Below are 17,715 nucleotides of genomic sequence, written 5' to 3' on the forward strand. Positions count from 1 at the left end.
ATATCTCTGGGATAGCACTCGGAACTTACATGCAAGGGGGCTCTCAGATTCAATCAATCCTGGTACCACCAGTAGTCAGAGCTGAGCAGTGCTGTGGTCAAAGGGGAAAAATGATAACTGGTGTTATTAACATGCTCATGGCTTCATTTCAGTCCATTCATTCAACAAGCAAGAACTGAGCTCATAATACCATTTACACTGCTATTTTAAATTAAACTGGAAACCTTGCTGTCAAGGATTTGCTAAATAACCTCCTAAGCTTGTTGAAATGAGTAACTCGTGATTTTCTGATGAACAGAGAATTCTGAGAACTGAAGTGCTTACTCATCTTTCTTTTCACCAGCCAGGGATAGAAAAGCAACCCTTTATGGAGTAGAAAATCATAGCTCTACCAAGCGATATAAGAACCACGCTAACCTGGCCATCCTCAGGATGCTGGTGTTTGAGGCTGAGGTCTCCCCTGTTTCCTGCCAGAGAACTCACAGCATGAGCGAGGCTGGCAGTTCACTAAGGATTCTTACTATCTTGCTGCAGTGAAATGTACATGTTCAGATATTAGTGGAGGAAAGCATTTAAAAGCCTAATTTAAAAAAACTATTTTTAATTAATCACTCTATTAGATTACCTATCTTTCTTCTCTCCCATTTGCAGAATAAGTCATACTATTTGCCACAGAGAAAGAAATGTAGTCTTGCCTATATTCATTCTCTCTGCCTGCCCCCCACCCCCCTCCCCAGGTTGAAACCAATGCCATTCTCCATTGCCTTCAATTTTGCCCCCCCTTTTTTTTCTGAATCTATCCTTAATATACTTTACTCCAGTAAATGCATTCAGTTGTTTCAGCCATAAGGTGGGGGGTAATGACAGCGCCTCCTTCCTAGGGTTCTTAGCAGAATAAAATGAACAAATATATGAAAAACCATGGAAATAATAGAACAGGTAGTAAGTGTTAGATAAGGGTTAGCTACTGTCCTTCACCCCAGAGATGTGCTGTTTTCAAAAGGTCACCTCTTGCACCTCTCTCTTTCACCTTGCGCCTCTTCTCAGACTCCACCTGATCCTAGGAGCTGTGTGTTTTCTGGGTGCCAGCTGGCCCCAGCTCTCAGCTGGTCACTGGTAAACAGAGTAGTTGCTGAGTGACCCAAGCCATCACACACCTGCCTGGTGCTCTTGGTCTGCCAAAGCCTGTGCTGGCCCATATGGCTCTGGAAGGTGAGTTATCCTCCCTGAGAACACAGAAGAAAGAGAAACAAAGACTGCATTGATGCCACACGGTGTACACATTATGTGGTGTTAGTGTAGTCTCTCGGCATCATTAGGCGCTGTGTCATAATCTTGACCCCAGATGTTTAAGCTTCCACCTGACAAAGACTCCCTCTTGAGCCACACTCTAGTCTGCTATGCCTCCACCTTGCCTGCTGCCACTTCCTGCATTCCTAGTATAGTGATTCCCTGCGCTATTCTTGTTCTGATTTCCCAAGGTGAAAGATCAGCCGATTGGTTTCAAATCTTTCTTACAGTCTAAAAACAAGCATCCAGTGCTACAATGCCACCCCTGCTTTCCCTGTATCCCATGATACAGAGATGATAAGTCATATTAACTTCAAGTTACATCAGACCATCTGTAGTATATCTGGAGGCTTCTTTTGGGACATTGCTATTGAGAAGTGGATTGGGGATTTCTCAGCTGCCTTCTGCTACTGATTTCTAGTTCACTTCTACTGTGCTATGAAAACAGACATTGTATGCTTTCCAGTATTAGGAATGTGCTGAGCGGTGTTTCATGGGACAGAACATGGTGTGTCTTTCTGAGTGGACCCTGGGGGCTGGAGCAGATTGAGGGTTCAACTACAGCTGGCTGAAGCCCTCTGGGAGTCCATTAGACCCACTTGATTAGCAGTGCTATTGAGTTCAACTCTGCCCTTAACTGACTTCCTGTCTGGTGGCTCTGTCCACTTGGAAGTTAAAGTCTCCAAGTATTGATCTGTTTCTGCTTGTTTGCAGCACTATAGGTGCCACCTATAAGTGTTCACATTCTGTGGCCATATTATTTTTGTCTTCTTAAAGGTTGGGCTCTTCATTATAAACCAACACCCACTTTTTCCAGATTAACTTGCCTGGCTCCACAGTCTGCTCTGTCTGAAGTTAAGTCACGGCAGCTTTTTTGTGTGTCCAATGTATTTTTATTTTTTTATATTTTTATGTCCAATGTATTTTTGTTTTTTGTATGTCCAATGTATTTCATTCCTTTGCTTTTTTGTCCCCATGTGTCTTTACGTTTAAAGTGGATTGCCTGAGGACCGGTAGCCATGTCTCCTCTTTGATGGCCATTTTCCATTGGTGTTAAGATACTGACATTTCGGGGCCAGAAGGTGGTGCACCTGGTTGAGCACACATGTCAGAATGCACAAGGACCAAGGTTCAAGCATCCAGTCCCCACCTGCAGAGGGAAAGCTTTTGCCAGTGGTGAAGGAGGGCTGCAGGTGTCTCTCGGTCTCTCTCCCTCTCTATCACTCCCTTCCTTTTCGATTTCTGACTGTCTCTATCCAATAAATAAATGAATAAAGATAATAAAAAAATTAAAATAAAAGACATTGACATTTCACACGTGACTGTGACACTGCTTTCTGCTGGCAGCCACCCTTCTTTTTGCATCCTGTTGTTGCACTCTTCCTTCCGTTTGTAATTTTAGTTGAGAATTGTTTTAATTCCATTTTCTTTCCTCTCTAGGGTGTTGGTCATACTGCCATTTGTACCTTTCCATTGACTGTCCTAAAATTTGCAATGAGCATGTAAAACTAATTCAAGTCCACATTCAGGTGACACTGGGTTGCCTCACAAATAAGCTATCTTCTACTAATACAACACTACCCATTCCTCCCTTGTGCCTCTTATCTCATTGCTGTCACTGGGTTCACATACACATAAGCATAGGAAATTGGTCTCACTGGCCCACACTGCACTTATAATACAAATATATGGAGCATAGATTTGCACATGTAACTGAATATGTAACTGAATGCATTATTGGCTTGTGGACGTGACACCTTAATTATATATATATATAATTTTCAAGAATTTTAAACTTTACTCAGGAAAATTAAGAATGCCCATATGTTGAAGTACATGACATGGGAGAGAGGGAGAGAGAATGAGTGAGAGCCATTTGCTCACATTGGTAGGGTCCACTTCGCGGGGGAGGGTGACCATATCATCCATAGCACTAGTTTGTATAAATATCCAAACCCTGCCTTCATCTCCTTTCTTTTCTAAAATTAACTTTATTTATAAAATAAAAAACAGAAAATATCCACAAAGCCATATTATCAGAGGGATTAAATTCCACACATTTTTAGACATAATGTGCCTAGACCTCTAACAGATCTTTTTCTCCAACATCACTGGTCATTTCCATCAGGAACAGCATCGTGGACCATCTTGTGGGCCTCTACGGGACCTTGCCCTCAATGTGGAACAGCAATGGTAGAAACTGCCCTACTCTCCAAAGGGAGGCTGTGTCAACATACTCTGCCTCTTGAGGAAGACCAGTCCTGAAATGAGTGCAGCCAAGAATGTTCCCAGCTATGACCACAGAATGCGAGCTCAGACCTACAAGGATGCAGAGGTTACACAGACACCTGAATTTCTTTTCCAGCCTTTTTTTCTGTGTGCCTCTTTGCCAGGCGCCCATTCTGATAACTCCTTTGTGCATTAGTGCCTCTCTGTCACTATCCAAGGTAACATATGCCTCGCCTCCTAGAGCTCATGGTTCCTCCACTTTCACACCTCACAGACACACACTCAGAGTCATTTCATAATGATCTAGTAGGAACAAGACCACATTACACATGCTTTTCAGCATCTTACTTTCTTCACAAACTAAACTTTAGACATTAGTGCAATTTCAACTTGCATGTCTAGGAGCCGGGTGGTGACGCACCTGGTCGAGTGACACAAGAACCAGGATTCAAGCTCCCCACTTCTCACCTGCAGGGGAAAGCTTTACGAATGGCGGAATAATGCTGCAAGTCTCTCTCTGTCTTTATCCTTCTCTGTTACTATGGTTAAAGAAAGAAAATAAAATGGTCACCAGGAACACTGAAGTCTTTGTGCAGGCACTGAGCCCCACAAATAAACCTGATGGCAAAAAGTAAAGGTGAAAAATCAGCTCACATGTCTTCAGTTTTGTAATGTTTGCATGGTAGCCAGAAAGAGGCAAGCTCTTCAACTGGTCCCCTCTTAACAGCAGCCTCAGGAGAATTCCCAGTAGCATTCTCACACGACTTGGTAGGCCCCAGGGACTATAAAACTCTAACCTCAGAGCACACTGCCCAGCAATGACAAGGTGTGGTCCAGTCTTCACCAGCTGCACTTATACAAGAGAAGAATTCTGTCTAGCAGTTTCAGAGTGGCCAGGTGATGAAAACACCATCCCCGATCCTGGCAGAGGAGGAAACAGCACTCACTTGCATCCCCATCGATACCAATGCTGCCCTTGGAGGATGTGCCAGCGTCGCCAGGATCCAGGGTGCCGCCACATCTGTGCTTGTGAGGCTTGTGCAGGCCCTTCCTTGTGAGGATGCAGGGCTGCTCCCATGAGGGGTGTCCCTGCCCTGCTATGCTACCTGCTGGAAGTCCAGGTCCCTGAGGCAAGTGACTTGGAATTGATCCAGAAGGAGGTAGTCCTGGGGGAGCCCTCATCTACTTGCAGGACAGCCCTCAAAATGGGTCACGGTGGAGAAGGAGATTTTTGCTGCTTTGTTGTTTTTTTTTTTTTTTTTTTTTTTAGCATTAAAGGCTTTTCTTTTTTAACTATGGGCATTTAATTTATTTGTATCTATGAGAAACAGAAGGGGAGAGGAGCCAGAGCTCTGCCCAGCTCTGCCATCTGGTAGTGCCAGGAACCTGATCCAGGACCTCCAGGGCCTCTAGCATGGCATGCAAGTCCTGTACTACAACACCAAGCAGCTCCCCAGGTCTCCTTTGGCTGCTTTTGAGAAGCAAGGTATGTGGTCAGTCGTGAGGGGTGACTTTGAACTGTTAGAAGCAATGCCTAGAAGAAAGAGGGGAGAGAGAAAGGAGGGAAAGAGAAGAAGTGGCAGGTTTCCTGCCTGCAGGGACTTGAGTCCTCAGTCCTTCAGCGGCCAGTGAGGAGCCGCAGCTGAGCTCAGCACCCTGCCCGGCCATGGCAGGTCAGCCTGGTGAAAGCTGAGGGCAGCAGTGCCCTACCCCAGTGACCAGTCTGCAGAGCTTTGAGTGAATAAACGGGGACTGTTTGAAATGCCAGTTAAAGCAGCTGGCTAAGTAGCAAGAGAAAAGAGACATGAAGCCCAGCCTTCACTGCTGTAATGCCAGAAAGCACCCAAAGGCCAGTGTCCTGGTTCAAGGACACACTAGCCCTGTGATGGTCCTGTAGATGAAGATTAGATGTCTGTTTCTGCGGTGCCCTCTGTCCACAGGGAGTTTTAACATCACCCGGGCCGTGGCACTCTGGGAACCCTGGGCTGCTCCAACTGCAGGGTGCCATTAATATGACCTGGTGCATTGTTTCAGGTCTGGCTCATTTTAGGAGGACTCTGCTTTTTACCTACAGACTTTCAAGCAGACCTACAAATAAAAGTTTGTTTGCTTCCTGGAATGGGATGCACTGGGGTGTCCTTGCACAGTGGGGGGTGGTGGAAGTCGCCTCCTGCTGAGCTCTGCCAGCCTCACCAGGGTGTGACCTCACTGTCAGCTCTGTCACAGGTCCCTGCCCCTGCAGGCTTAGTCTCTTGATGGCTGAAGGTGGCCAGGGGTTCACCCTGACTCTCTCTGACTTTCCTGCAAGCACCAGGGGAAATGGGCCAGTGTGTCTTCCGGCCACACTCTGCTTAATTCATCTGATGGAGGATGTCCTGTTAGAAACCAGAGGAGGTAAGATGTTTAATAGATATGTTATGAATTGCATTATAGCAGTGTGTAGGTTCTAACATCTCTGACACCATGTCAGGCTCCCCACCCAGAGTTCAGTTATGATATTCAGCACAGCTCACCCCTGCCCCTTCCTTTTTGGCAACCACGGAGGTGTTCCACCTCTCTCTCTCTCTCTCTCTCTCTCTCTCTCTCGATTTTTGTTCTGCTAGACAAAGGGAAGAGGTGAGAGGGAGAGAGAACAGAGCAGTGCTCAGCTCTGGCAGTAGGAGGTGCAGGAGATTGGGCCTGAGCAGGGCAAATCTTGGGCTGTGGTGCTGAGCTCGCTGGCGGCACTGTTTGCTCTCACCACTGAAATGTTTGGGTAGGTGGCTGCATTCCTGGCATGAATGAAGTTCTGCCTTCCCCCGCCGGCTGCCTGTCCTCGCTGCGCCCCCTGGCGGCCGAGTGGGTGCGCCCGACTCCCTGAGGTCCCGCTGCAGGCACCCGCCTTTCCTGAGCCATTCATGAAGTCTCCTTTTCTTGAACCGTTCCTCACTTGAGAGGAGGCGGGGCGAGGACAGCTTCGAGGGCAGCGCTCCCCGCTGGCTTTTGTTAACCCAGCCTACTGCGTAGAAGGTGGTGGGCGCCCAAGCCACCTCTCCGAGCAAAGGGGCGGCCCCCCCACAGGAGCCTGTGGGCCCCCTCGACCGCCCCTGACTACCGGAGGATCCTGATTTCCCTTTAAAATCTAACAATGAGCAAAGCTAGACATCCCCTCCCCCAGTCAGCAACGCCTTCTGGAGAATGAATTTAGGGGCGCGCAGCCTGCACCCCAATCCTAGCTAGCTCCCTGACCCCACCCCCACCCGCCAAGCAGCCATGGCTTCAATGTACCCCCTCCCCGGCTTTCAGAGGCACTGCGGGGCGCGTCCCTCTTCCCGAGAGACGCGTCCAGGGGTCGGGGGCAGTCCCTCCCTCTCTCCCTCCCGGCCACCTCCCTAGCTCTTGGCTGCCCCACCCAGGCGGGCGGCGTCTGCAGGTGCGGCGGGTGGGCGCTGCGGCCCCGCCCGCGTAAGCCAGGGGCGGCCGGGAGGAGGCGGCCCCGCCCGTGCAGCCGGATGTGGAGCCGCTTGCCCCAGGCTACCGCCACCCGCGCCACCAGTTGCGCCCCCAGCCCCGGAGCAGGTAGGGGGGCCGGGCGGGGCAAGGGCGGGGGCCCAGCGCCCCCCAGCCGCCTGGGCTGGCGTTACAAACCTGGTGGGGCGCACGGGCTAGGGACTAGGGGTGCAGGCAGTGGGAATGGGGCGCACTAGGGGGCTGGGGTGCAGACGGTGGGGGTTGGGGGCTCACGGGCGGTTCTGGGGTGCAGACGGTGGGGGTTGGAGTGCACGGGGTGGAGACTGGGGCGCATGGGGTGGAGATTGGGGGGCGCACAGGCTGGGGACTGGTGTGCACCAGGAGGGGATTGGGGTGCACCGGTGGGGATTGGGGATGTACACGGGGCGGGGTACACGCAGGGTGCAGATGGGGGGGTGCAGGGCAGAGGCCGCGTGGAATGGGAATGCTGGGTGGAGACTGGGGATGCGGGGTGGTCGCGCACCGACTGGGGACTTGGGGTGCACACCCGGCAGAGGGCAGCGCAGGGTGGAGACTGGGGTGCACTGGTGGAGACTAGCGGGGTGCAGAGGGTGGGGAGTGGGGGTACGTGCGGATCGGAGGCTTTCAGGGCAGGGCACGGACCAGGGGTTGAGAAGGGTGGGGACTGGTTGCGGGGCAGGTGGGAGGATGGAGCCAGGACAAGAGCGGTGCGGCTGCGCGGAGCCCAGGACCAGGCAGAGGCGCTGGTTCTGGTTGCGTGGGTCTGAGTTACTGAAGAGCAAGGACAGGGGCGGGGCCTGCAGGTAGGCGCTGAGCGACCGCCTTGACCGACAGACGCTGGATTCCCGGAGGTGATGGGGGGAGGGTGGTCCCACTCCATTACGAGGCGTTAGAGTCGCAGACCTCCTCCCACCCCCTCCCTCTCCCCCGCAGACTATGGCTTGGTGACAGCAGGGAGCCTTGACCCTTAAACTCCAGCTCCCTAGGCTCTTCCTAAGTCTCACTAAGGTTATTTAGTGCCCACCTAGCCCAGATGGTTCCACTCGCTGTCTTGCATTCGGTTTGTCCAGTCGGTGGGAGTGTGGACGCCACACTTTGGGGAGCCAGCCGGGACCCACGGAGGGCCCGTCCTCCCACAGAGTGGAGGCAACCCGGGAACCCTGGGTTTCCTTTTGGCTTGCGAGGGGATGGACGACTTCATCTCAGATTTACCTGGTTATCTGGCAGGACAAAGGGACCTAGCTTATCCTGAAGAGGCGCTGCTCAGCACAGCCACACTGACCCGCCAGGGTTCCAGAAACTTCTAGGTGTGGGAAACAGTGCAAAATTCACTGTCTATGCCTTAAGACAAGAACTGAGATACTAAGAGTCATGAGCAAAGCAAAGGTTTTATACACACACACACACACACACACACACACACACACACACACACACGCAAGGTTATAAGCCAGAAAGCACACCAAAGGAAATTTCAGAGCCTTTTTATAAATTACTGGACATGGACTGCCACCTCTCCAGATTCAAAGGAGGTCTCGAAACTTTACATTAGGCTCAACCTGACGCTGTTGACTGGCTACAGAAGAAGGGCAAACGCTAGAAGAAGAACTGGACATGGGAACAACCTGTCCTCTTCCCCTTTGGCTAGAGGGAATTGGTTCACAATCTAACCACGGATATTAGGAGGGAGCCGGGGGTCTACTATAATGGGAAAGGAAGTGCAAAGAAGGGGATTTTGGCCAGGACAATGTGGCTATACTGAGAAACAGAGATTGAGGCTGGGAAGTCAAAGCTAATTTTGAAGAAAAACAAGTCATGGTTGTAGTCACACATAGACATGTAAAAGTCAGGGGTCTGTAGTCAGACTGGATTGATAGACATCAGTGAAAAGGCTACAATCAACTGGGCTATTTCTCACAGTCCCTACTCTCCTTGTTGATATTTTTCTTCAAATTGGGCTAGTAACATCTCACTCTTTGTCTCTTGGAGCTGGGTCAATAGAAAGGTGTGTTAACGGGGTGGAGATAGCTTGGTTATTGCTGTTTCCATGAGTTTCTGAGTGAGGCCATGGACACAAGGTATAACACAGCAACCAAACACTATTAAAACTCCAGCTACAAGACACAAAGAGGTTAGTGCAGAGGCTATAACATTTTTCCACTTACCAAACCATGACTCTAAGTGACTGGTGAAGGGATTGTCTTCTATTCCAGAATTTTCTGCTAATTCTTTTGCTAATTCTTTTGATCCATTAAGAGCCTGAGTGACAGATCCATCTGGGGCTGTGTTGTTAGGAATGAAAGTACAGTATTGATCTCCAAACAGGACACGTACTCCTCCTTTTTCTGCTAGAATCATATCTAAAACTATCCTATTTTGGAATGTCATCTGACTAGCTGCATCCACCTGTTCTGCTAATCCAGCTATAGCTTCAACTGTATAGTTGATAAACCTCTGTTCATTATAATAAATATAACTGATCCAGTCAACATTTTTATTAATTATTACCCACCAAAAGAGTGATTCAAAGCCTGCTGCAATCTGGTTTCTTGCCTTGAGCTCATTTGGGATCCCTCTTGAGACTCCTATGGCATCTAAATAGTACTGTCAAAAGTGCCTAGTGGTCTGCTAGGGTCAAAGGAAGACTTTTTGTTGATAGTCTCTCTCTTCTCTCTGGGTGAGTATTCAGGTTGTCCCCTTTTTCATGTTGGGGGAACTTGAAATGCCAGGGTAAAGGGGATAGCCAGCTGAGTTAGGCTACAAATGCTGCTCCAGTTTTCTGGGAGGCTACAACCAACTGGGTTATTTCTTACATAGGGCAAGGTTGAGCATGGCTGCCACTGGCCAGCTTGATTGGTCAGTGTCATCTGCCACTTTAGGAGGCAAGCCCTTCCTTCTGACCTATTCCCAGGATGCTCTCTGCACTTGCCCTACCAGCCCCCCCCCCCCCATCAGGTTGGGATCATCTGTGAAACAGATGTCTGTCACCACCCAGGAAAAAATCATAGTGGTACCTTTCTCTGCTGAGTGGAGGATGTGGCTTCTACTTGCCAAAGGAGAAACATGTAGGAAATAATTTGGGGTGTCTCTGTGGGACTCATGAGCATATGGTCCTGTGGAGATTCAGCTTTGGGTTCTCGGCTCTACAAGACACATTCTTGATGGTGTTTCTTTCTGATAGCATCTGAGGGGCCCAGGAGTGCTTCGTTTGTGTGTGAATTCCCCTGCACTCAGGCATCTGTCCCTTGTGGGTCACAGAGAGGACAAGCCTGCCCCTGCCAAGCTAGTCTGTGGCCTGGAAGAATATGGTCTCTGCTGGAAAAGGCGTTCTTGCAGCACTTGGGTATGTTAACACAGTGGCTGAAGTAGCTGATAAAAGCTGCAGGCAGTGGAAGACAAGCAGGGGCACATTGGCAGAGCCCTGCCTCCCATCTGGAGTTCCCAGCCTGCTGCATACCTGCCAGCCCATGTGAACAGGCCCAGCTTTGTGGAACATGGTGTGCCTGGGCTGAGCTTGCCACCCTGATAAGGCCCTGCCCAGTCTCACTCTGCAGTAGAACCTACATATCCACTGACCCATGCTTAATAGCATGTCTAGAACCTACTGAGGAGGTTTCCTTAGCAATCCTGCATTTTCCAGTGGCTTCCCTGCCCCACTTCTGCATGCTCCTGACGAGGCCTCTTTGCCCAGGCCCTTGTGGTCACACTGAGACCACAAGCCAGGGCCGGTCCTGGATTCACCTGCAGAGGCTGTGACCCAACCAAGAAACAGAGGCATTCTCACATAGCACTGCCCCAGTGTAACAGCACCCACCATGATGAGCAAAGGCCACTACCTACACCTCTGCTTCCTCAGGGTGCATCTAGGCTTAGCTCACAGAGCGGTCTCTGGGAGGCAGTGTAGGAAGTGTTTGAAATCCACCTGCTGGCCTTGCTCAGAAGAGGACGCCCAGGCCGAAGACATGGCTGTAGAGCAGCAGGAGCAGAGCTATGGGCAGGGAGCTCCCCTGGGCAGAGCAGGTCTTTCTCTCAGCCAGAATGAGAGCCGTGTTTACCGCAGCGCTCACCTCTTGAGTGTTCTAGAGCAGCTGGACAGGACCTCTGCAGGACAAACAGTAGTGGGGAGGGCAAGCCTCTCCCTTTTGCCCTCTGCCCCACTCCCAAGGTCAGGCTGCACTGTGCAGACCCCAGCAGCTCCTGCAGAGCCTTCCTGTGGGCAGTGTCCAGGCTGCTCCAAGGCCAGTCAGAAAGGCCTGCTGCTGGGGTGCAGACCCTTGGCTTCCTGCAAACTGCAGCTTTGTCAAAGCCACCCTCCCAAGCCCCTCGGCTGTGCCAGCCCCTTGCTCTTTTCACTGCACACTGGTTTTTCCTTGACATCACTCCCTAATGGGCTTGTATGTTTATCTGTTTAATGTCTGTAAGTTCCAAGAGAAGAACCTCCAGATGTTAAGCTTATAGACTAATTTTAAGACATTCACTCAACACAGAGTGCAGCCAGCTCAGCAGGGTGTGGACCCAGAGACAGTCAGGAACCGCTCTGGGCACAGAGGGCATAGGACATCCCTGCAGCTGGTCCCAATATAAGACTGATGTCCATTGTCCCCTGGACACACACACACACCCTCCCCATGCACCTGCCCCAGGAGCAGACTTTCAAGTGTTTCCCAAGCCACATCCCCTGAAGTTTCACAAACCACTTCCCCACTTCCGGTGAATTTGAGTCCTGTCCTGTGAGGCATGTGACATACCATCTGCATCCTCAAGCTGGTGCCCACTTCTCTATGGCCTTGCAACAACCCTTTTTCTGCTGTGAAGTAAGCCCGTGCACATGACTCTCTGGCCTGTACAGAGCTCTCCCAAGTCCCTGGAGCCTGGGACACTCTTGTATATTTAAAAGAGCAATGCATATAAGTACCGCGCCACTGGGCGTCCTCCTCTGAGCAAGGCCAGCAGGTGGATGTCAAACACTTCCTACACTGCCTTCCAGAGAGGCTCTGTGGGACTTCCCAAGGCCGCTCTGTGAGCTAAGCCTAGATGCACCCTGAGGAAGCAGAGGTGTAGGTAGTGGCCTTTGCTCATCGTGGTGGGTGCTGTTACACTGGGGCAGTGCTATCTGAGGCTCCCGGTGCTGGAGGGAGGCTGGCTTTGCACTGACTCTCATGCTCCTCCTTTCCCATCCCTGTGTGCTGGCTGGAAATGTGGAGACAGAGCAGCCATGGGTCACTGCCAGGTACTGGGCGATTCTGCCCACATGCAGTGCCCAGGCCCCTCCAGACCCCAAACAGTGGCCCTGCCTGCCCTGACAGACCAGCTTTCTCAGTGGAGGAAGTGGGAGCGTGGAAACTTGTGTTCCATGGATGCCAGTTGTGCGAAATTCTGATTCTGTGCCCATCAAAATGTTGTGTTGCGGGACTGGGTAGTGACATACCCCATGCTAAAGGATCCAGATTCAAGCCTCTGGTCCTCACCTGCAGGGGAAGAAGCTTCACAAGTGGTAGAATAATGCTTCAGGTCTTTCTCTTTCCCCCTACCCATTTCTCTTTGTCTCTATAAGAGAAAAGAAAGAAAATTTCTCTGTTAAGTGGAAAGAGAAGGTTGTATTGGGAACCAGCCAGTGCACTTTGCCAGCATTGTCCCTGTTAGTGCATGACCTGTATAGCTGGAGTGTGTGTGTGTGTGTGTGTGTGTGTGTGTGTGTGTGTGTGTGTGTGTGTGTGTTGCTGCACATGGAGACACTGTGCAAACAGACAGCAGCTAGAGTAGCAGGGCCTTGGGGAGTAACACCTTGACAGAAGGTATTTGCTAGAAGCTGAGGCCTGTTGTCCACTGTCCCTGCTGGAATGTGTATGAGGAAGCTGTCTTCGCTCAGGCTGCTCCAGAGATGACCTTGTTGGGGGCTGTGAGGGTGGCAAGAAGGCTCCATCCTCATGACCTCCTCCCTCCCATTTTCGCCACTCACACCATGATCACATGCAGCAGAGTCTCCCAGGAGAATTCCCAGGGGCAGGGACATCACTGTGTGTAGTTGGGGCAGATCTACCCTGGGGTCACGGGTAGTTGAAAGCTCTGAGCCTGTCCTCCTGGAGGTGTTTATTTAGTAATGAGGCAAATGCATTTTATTTAGTTATGTATTCATGTAGTTATGGGGGATCAGACCATCACTCTGGTACATGTGATGCCAGGGCTCAAACTCAAGACCTCAAGCTTCAGAGCCCAACACTTTGCCTGCTGTGCCACCTCCCAGGTAATGTCATGTGCATTTCTAATTTATCAAGGATTTTGGTCTAAGGGTGATAACCTTAACTTAGGTGACAGAACAACACACTCTGAATCAAAATGAGGGTGGGGTGGGGGTTCGAGAGACCCCCAGTGGCTTCATCCATAGCCCCATAGCTCAGTGGGAGCTCTGGCACTTGGTGCTGAGGCCTGTCCCTGCGTCTCAAAATCCTTCCCACTCAGGATATTCTGTGGGTGTCAGTCGGAAACCCAGGGCCCCCTACCAGAGCCTGAGCAGGAGCGTTTTAAAGCCTTGCTCAGAGACCTACCTGTAACAGAGACTTGTCTCTTGGGAGAGCTTCAGGCGGCATGCCTTCCCTGCTCTGGTCAGCTCCCGTCTTGAAGCACAGGGCGTGGTGCTTGCCTTTCTGTGGTCCACTGTGAGATGAGTTGGTGTGAACAGTCCAGCTTGCTCTACTAGCCAGGCAGAAAGGACAGTGTTTGATTACTGTTTGCCTCTGTCCTGATCATGTTGTACCCAGTCCTGCAAATACCCACCACCCTGCCAAGACACACTTGACAGAACATATTCCCTCTGCCTGTGTGGCCTTGTGAGACACTGATTTCTTTTTTACCAGAGCACTGCTTAGCTCTGGTTTATGGTGGTGTGGGGGATTGAACCTGGGACTTTGGAGCCTCAGGCATGAGAGTCTGCATAACCATTATGCTATCTACCCCCACTACTGCTTTAGTAGTGCACTTCAGCTCCCCCAGAACATTCCAGAAACCCTGAAACACTGCAGCCCTCCCCCCCCCCCCCAGCCAGGGGTTTGGGGCGTGGGGGTGGGGACAACACAGATGTGACTCCTCACTGTGGCTTGTGTAGAAGAGGCCACCTTCTGACCTTTTCCTGCCCCTGCCCCTGCCCCTGCCTCTGCCCCAGCCTTAGCCTCCCACCTCCTGAGGAGTCCTGGGGTCTCTCCATTCACTGTGAAAAACAGGATGACCCCAGGAGGCAAGGATAACACCCCTGAGCCAAGAAGTGAGAAAAGGTCTTTGTGAAAACTCCACACTCTGCATCCCTTCAGAAGACAGCTCTTTGCCTATCAGGGGTCAGTCTGAGGACACAGACTTGGGGGTAGGAGGGGCACTGCACTATGTGTCTTCCGCCGCCCCCCCCCCCACACACACACACAGATATTTGGAGTCCCTTAAGCAACCAAGATGGGCAACCAAGAACCTGGGAGGTTCTGCCCAGAGGTTGTGATAAGCCACACTGTAGTGTAGCTGACTGGGGCAAGATGTGTGCATGGGGTCAGGGCTTCTACTCAGTGGTTGCCAAAAGGCACAACAGACAGTCAATAGTTGTCCCATCAGTTTGTCTAGTAAACAGTCAATGAAATACAGAGCTTCTTGGGCCAGTGAAACAGCTCATCTAGACAGTGCCTGCTTTGCCACATGCACCACCCAGGTTTGAGCCCAGCCCCCACTACAGGGAAGGGAGCTTCATGCTATGTGCTCTCTCTCTTCCTCCCTCTCTCATTCTTGATGTGTGTGTGTGTGTGTGTGTGTGTGTGTGTCTTATCAAAAAAGGAGGAGAAAAGAATTAAGTGCCATAAGTGCTATCTGTCCTATCAGCCTGTGAAAGTTTCTTTCTGCTTTGCTATATATAGCAGAATGCAGAAGGCTGCAACGCTTCTAAGTGGTATCTCCTGAATGGAGTCTCGAGTCGTGGATGGCTGGTTTCAGACCTGGACATTATAGCACGTGTGATGTCACCACACCAACCTTTACATTCAGAGACACACAGAGAGGGAGAGAGAGTCCCCACAGCATCAGAGCCTCTTCCCCCCCCCCCTCCCAGTTCATGCAAGGACATGTGGCCATATGCAGTCTTGCTAAGACCTCAGGATATGTGCCCCAAAGGTAGGCCCAGGATCTAAAATATGGACATTTGCTCTCTTAACCCTTCTTTTGCCAAGGGCATTTTAGCTACTTGGAACGTAATTCACAGGTCATACAAAAATAGCTTAAAAACCAGCATTCAGTGTTGTGAATAAACCTCCTAGACTGACTGAATTTCGAGCCTCCACCTCACCTGCTGTGATTGCCTTGACAGGACCAGACCAAATGATAGGGCCTGTGGGTCGAATGTCTCTCACCCCTGTCTGACCAGAAAGTGTTGCTAATAGGCTGGAAAATAGCTCACCCGGCTAGTGTGCCTACTCTGCCAGGCATGGAAACCAGGTTCAAGCCTGACTCCCTAAGCCCCCCAGTCCCTGAATTAGAGGAAGCCTTGATCCTCTGGTGTCTTTCCCTTGCTTATCTAGAAAAGTCATCCTGGACCTGGGAATCCTCAGCAGCCATGTAGGAGAGGTGGGGGGTGGGCAGGAAGAGAGGAAGGGAGAAGAAGAGGAAGAGGGGGAGAGGGAGAGAGGGGGGTGAGAGAAGGGGAGGGAGAATGAAGGAGAGGAGGACAGAGGAGAGGGAGGAGGAGGGGGAGAAGGATAGGAGGGGGAGAGGGGAAAGAAGCGGAAGTGAGGGGCAGGGGGAGGGGGAGGAGGGAAATGAGGAGAGGGAGAGAGAGGCTTTACAGGCATGAAGATCCCCTTCTCTGCTATTCTTCAAGCTTCGGGCCTCTGGTTTGAAAGAGTTTTCTCCCTGAATGAGGCCTGTCCCCCTTCCCAGGAGCTGCACCCAGCCCCTGGAGGCTGGCCATGAACATTGCTCTTCCTCCTCACCCCTCCTGCCCTGGGCACTTCCTCCTGCCTGCTGCTGTGGTTGCCAAGTGCTGTGAGGGCAGGGCCATGGAATTGCACTCCAGGTCCCTTGGTCTGTTTGCCTAGGGTGGAGTGAAGTCTTCTCAGCAGACTGCCCTGTGCTCCTGAAGCTCCTAGAGCTCCTGGATCATTACCCTCTTATGTGGCTGGGCACTGTGGCCACTACAGAGAGCTTCACCTCACCAGGGATTGACATTCTTAATGTAGGCTGACCCACTCACTGATCCATATCTGTTCTAGCGCCTCTGTCCTACAGGTGGAAGATAACGGTCATAAGACAAGTGAATTAGCATGCATCTACTTAGTGATTGAGTGTAGACTACCATCTACATGTTATACCTGCATCTCCCATGATCTATTCATCCAATTACTCATCCATCTCTTTAGCATCCATCCATCCAGTTTGTCCATCTGTCTATTTCCTTTTATCTACCACTCATCCATTCACTTACATTTTGTTGTTGGAAAAGTCATGATACATTTTTGCATAGAAAGAATGTCATTACTTTTTTGACAACCTAACACATACCTGCATGTATCACTTATCCTCCCCTCATGCACCCGCCGTCATATTCAATCCTCCATCTTCCCTATGCCATGCTAGGTGTTTATCTGCAAACATAAGGAAGAGCCAGCTACAGTGCCTGCCCTTGGGGTCTGTTCCCCTTGAGTGATACTGACCCAGTCTCCATGCTGAGGTTTGTGGGCTCTTTCGCTAAAAATCCTTGATGTAGGATATAACATTCTCATAGCTTCTACCTCCTCCCCTCCCTCTCCTAAGCAGAACTATGGTATTGCTCCCCATAATCCTAAGCATTCTGCCCTAGGAGGGTCTGATGGGGAGTGGAGCCAGGCAGTATAGGCCCACAGGGAGGAGAAGCCTTCCCCAGTCCTTTATACAAGGTGAGGCCAGCTCTCCCTCTCCTTCCCAGATCTAGCTCCCTGTGGGCTCCCCTTCTGGGCTGCTGCTGAAGACAGACACACACACCTGTGGAGTTCTGGTGTTCGCAGTGACTCACTGCTCTTTTCTGTGAATAAGGAAATGGCAGACCATGGTCTGGGGGAGCTACAGAGTTTCCAGAGTGGTGACGGCCCACAGTCAGCAGTTAGCTGCCAATCCAGTGTAGCCTCTGGATGGGGTTGGAGAGGGGCCTTGTGAGGCTGCCTGCAGGGGGTACACACCTGCTGGGAAGCTTTGGTTTCCAAGCTCCCTCTTAGGGGGCTGGGCAGTGGTGCACCCAGTTGAGCACACAGGTTACCATGCCCAAGGACCCAGGTTCAAGCCTCTACTCCCCTACCTGTAGGGGGGAGGCTTTACAAGTAGAAAAGCAAGTCTGCAGGTGTCTCCCCCCTTTTCTCTCAATTCCTCTCTGTCTTATCAAAATAAAAAAATAAAAAGGAAACATACCCTCCAGGAGTGGTGGATTCATAGTGCTGGCACTGAGCCCTGGGGATGGGCTAGGTAGCAATTAAAAAAAGTGAATTAGTTAAACACCAAGGGCATCTTATCCACATGATCTGTATTATGTTCTGTGAGATGTAACTTGTGGGAAAGTGAACATATCGTAAATACAATAACTTGAAGGTGTGAGCTGGTCTTAGATTCCAGTTACCCAATCAAAATTCCAGATGTTAGGGCCACCTCGTAAAGCTCTGCTCCCAATCAGTCCTGTATGTTGTTCCTCAAAAGTAGTCATTACACTGACTTCTGATAGTGACAAATCAGCTA

At 50.7% G+C, this 17,715-nt stretch overlaps 1 protein-coding gene across 3 annotated transcripts in view; it reads left to right on the plus strand.

Annotated features, from left to right (window-relative positions):
• The first annotated feature begins 6,914 nt into the window (after positions 1 to 6,914).
• FAR2 (fatty acyl-CoA reductase 2) overlaps positions 6,915 to 17,715 on the plus strand; it is a 73,820-nt gene continuing 63,019 nt past the window's right edge. Inside the window, exon 1 of one of the 3 annotated variants that reach the window (XM_060194588.1) lies at positions 6,915 to 7,077. The gene's annotated coding sequence lies outside the window, so the exon portion shown is untranslated. The remainder of the gene's footprint in view (positions 7,078 to 17,715) is intronic. The other 2 variants (XM_060194587.1, XM_060194586.1) reach the window with 2 other exon arrangements.

Source organism: Erinaceus europaeus, chromosome 7, assembly GCF_950295315.1.
Source record: "Erinaceus europaeus chromosome 7, mEriEur2.1, whole genome shotgun sequence".
Taxonomy (NCBI): domain Eukaryota; kingdom Metazoa; phylum Chordata; class Mammalia; order Eulipotyphla; family Erinaceidae; genus Erinaceus; species Erinaceus europaeus.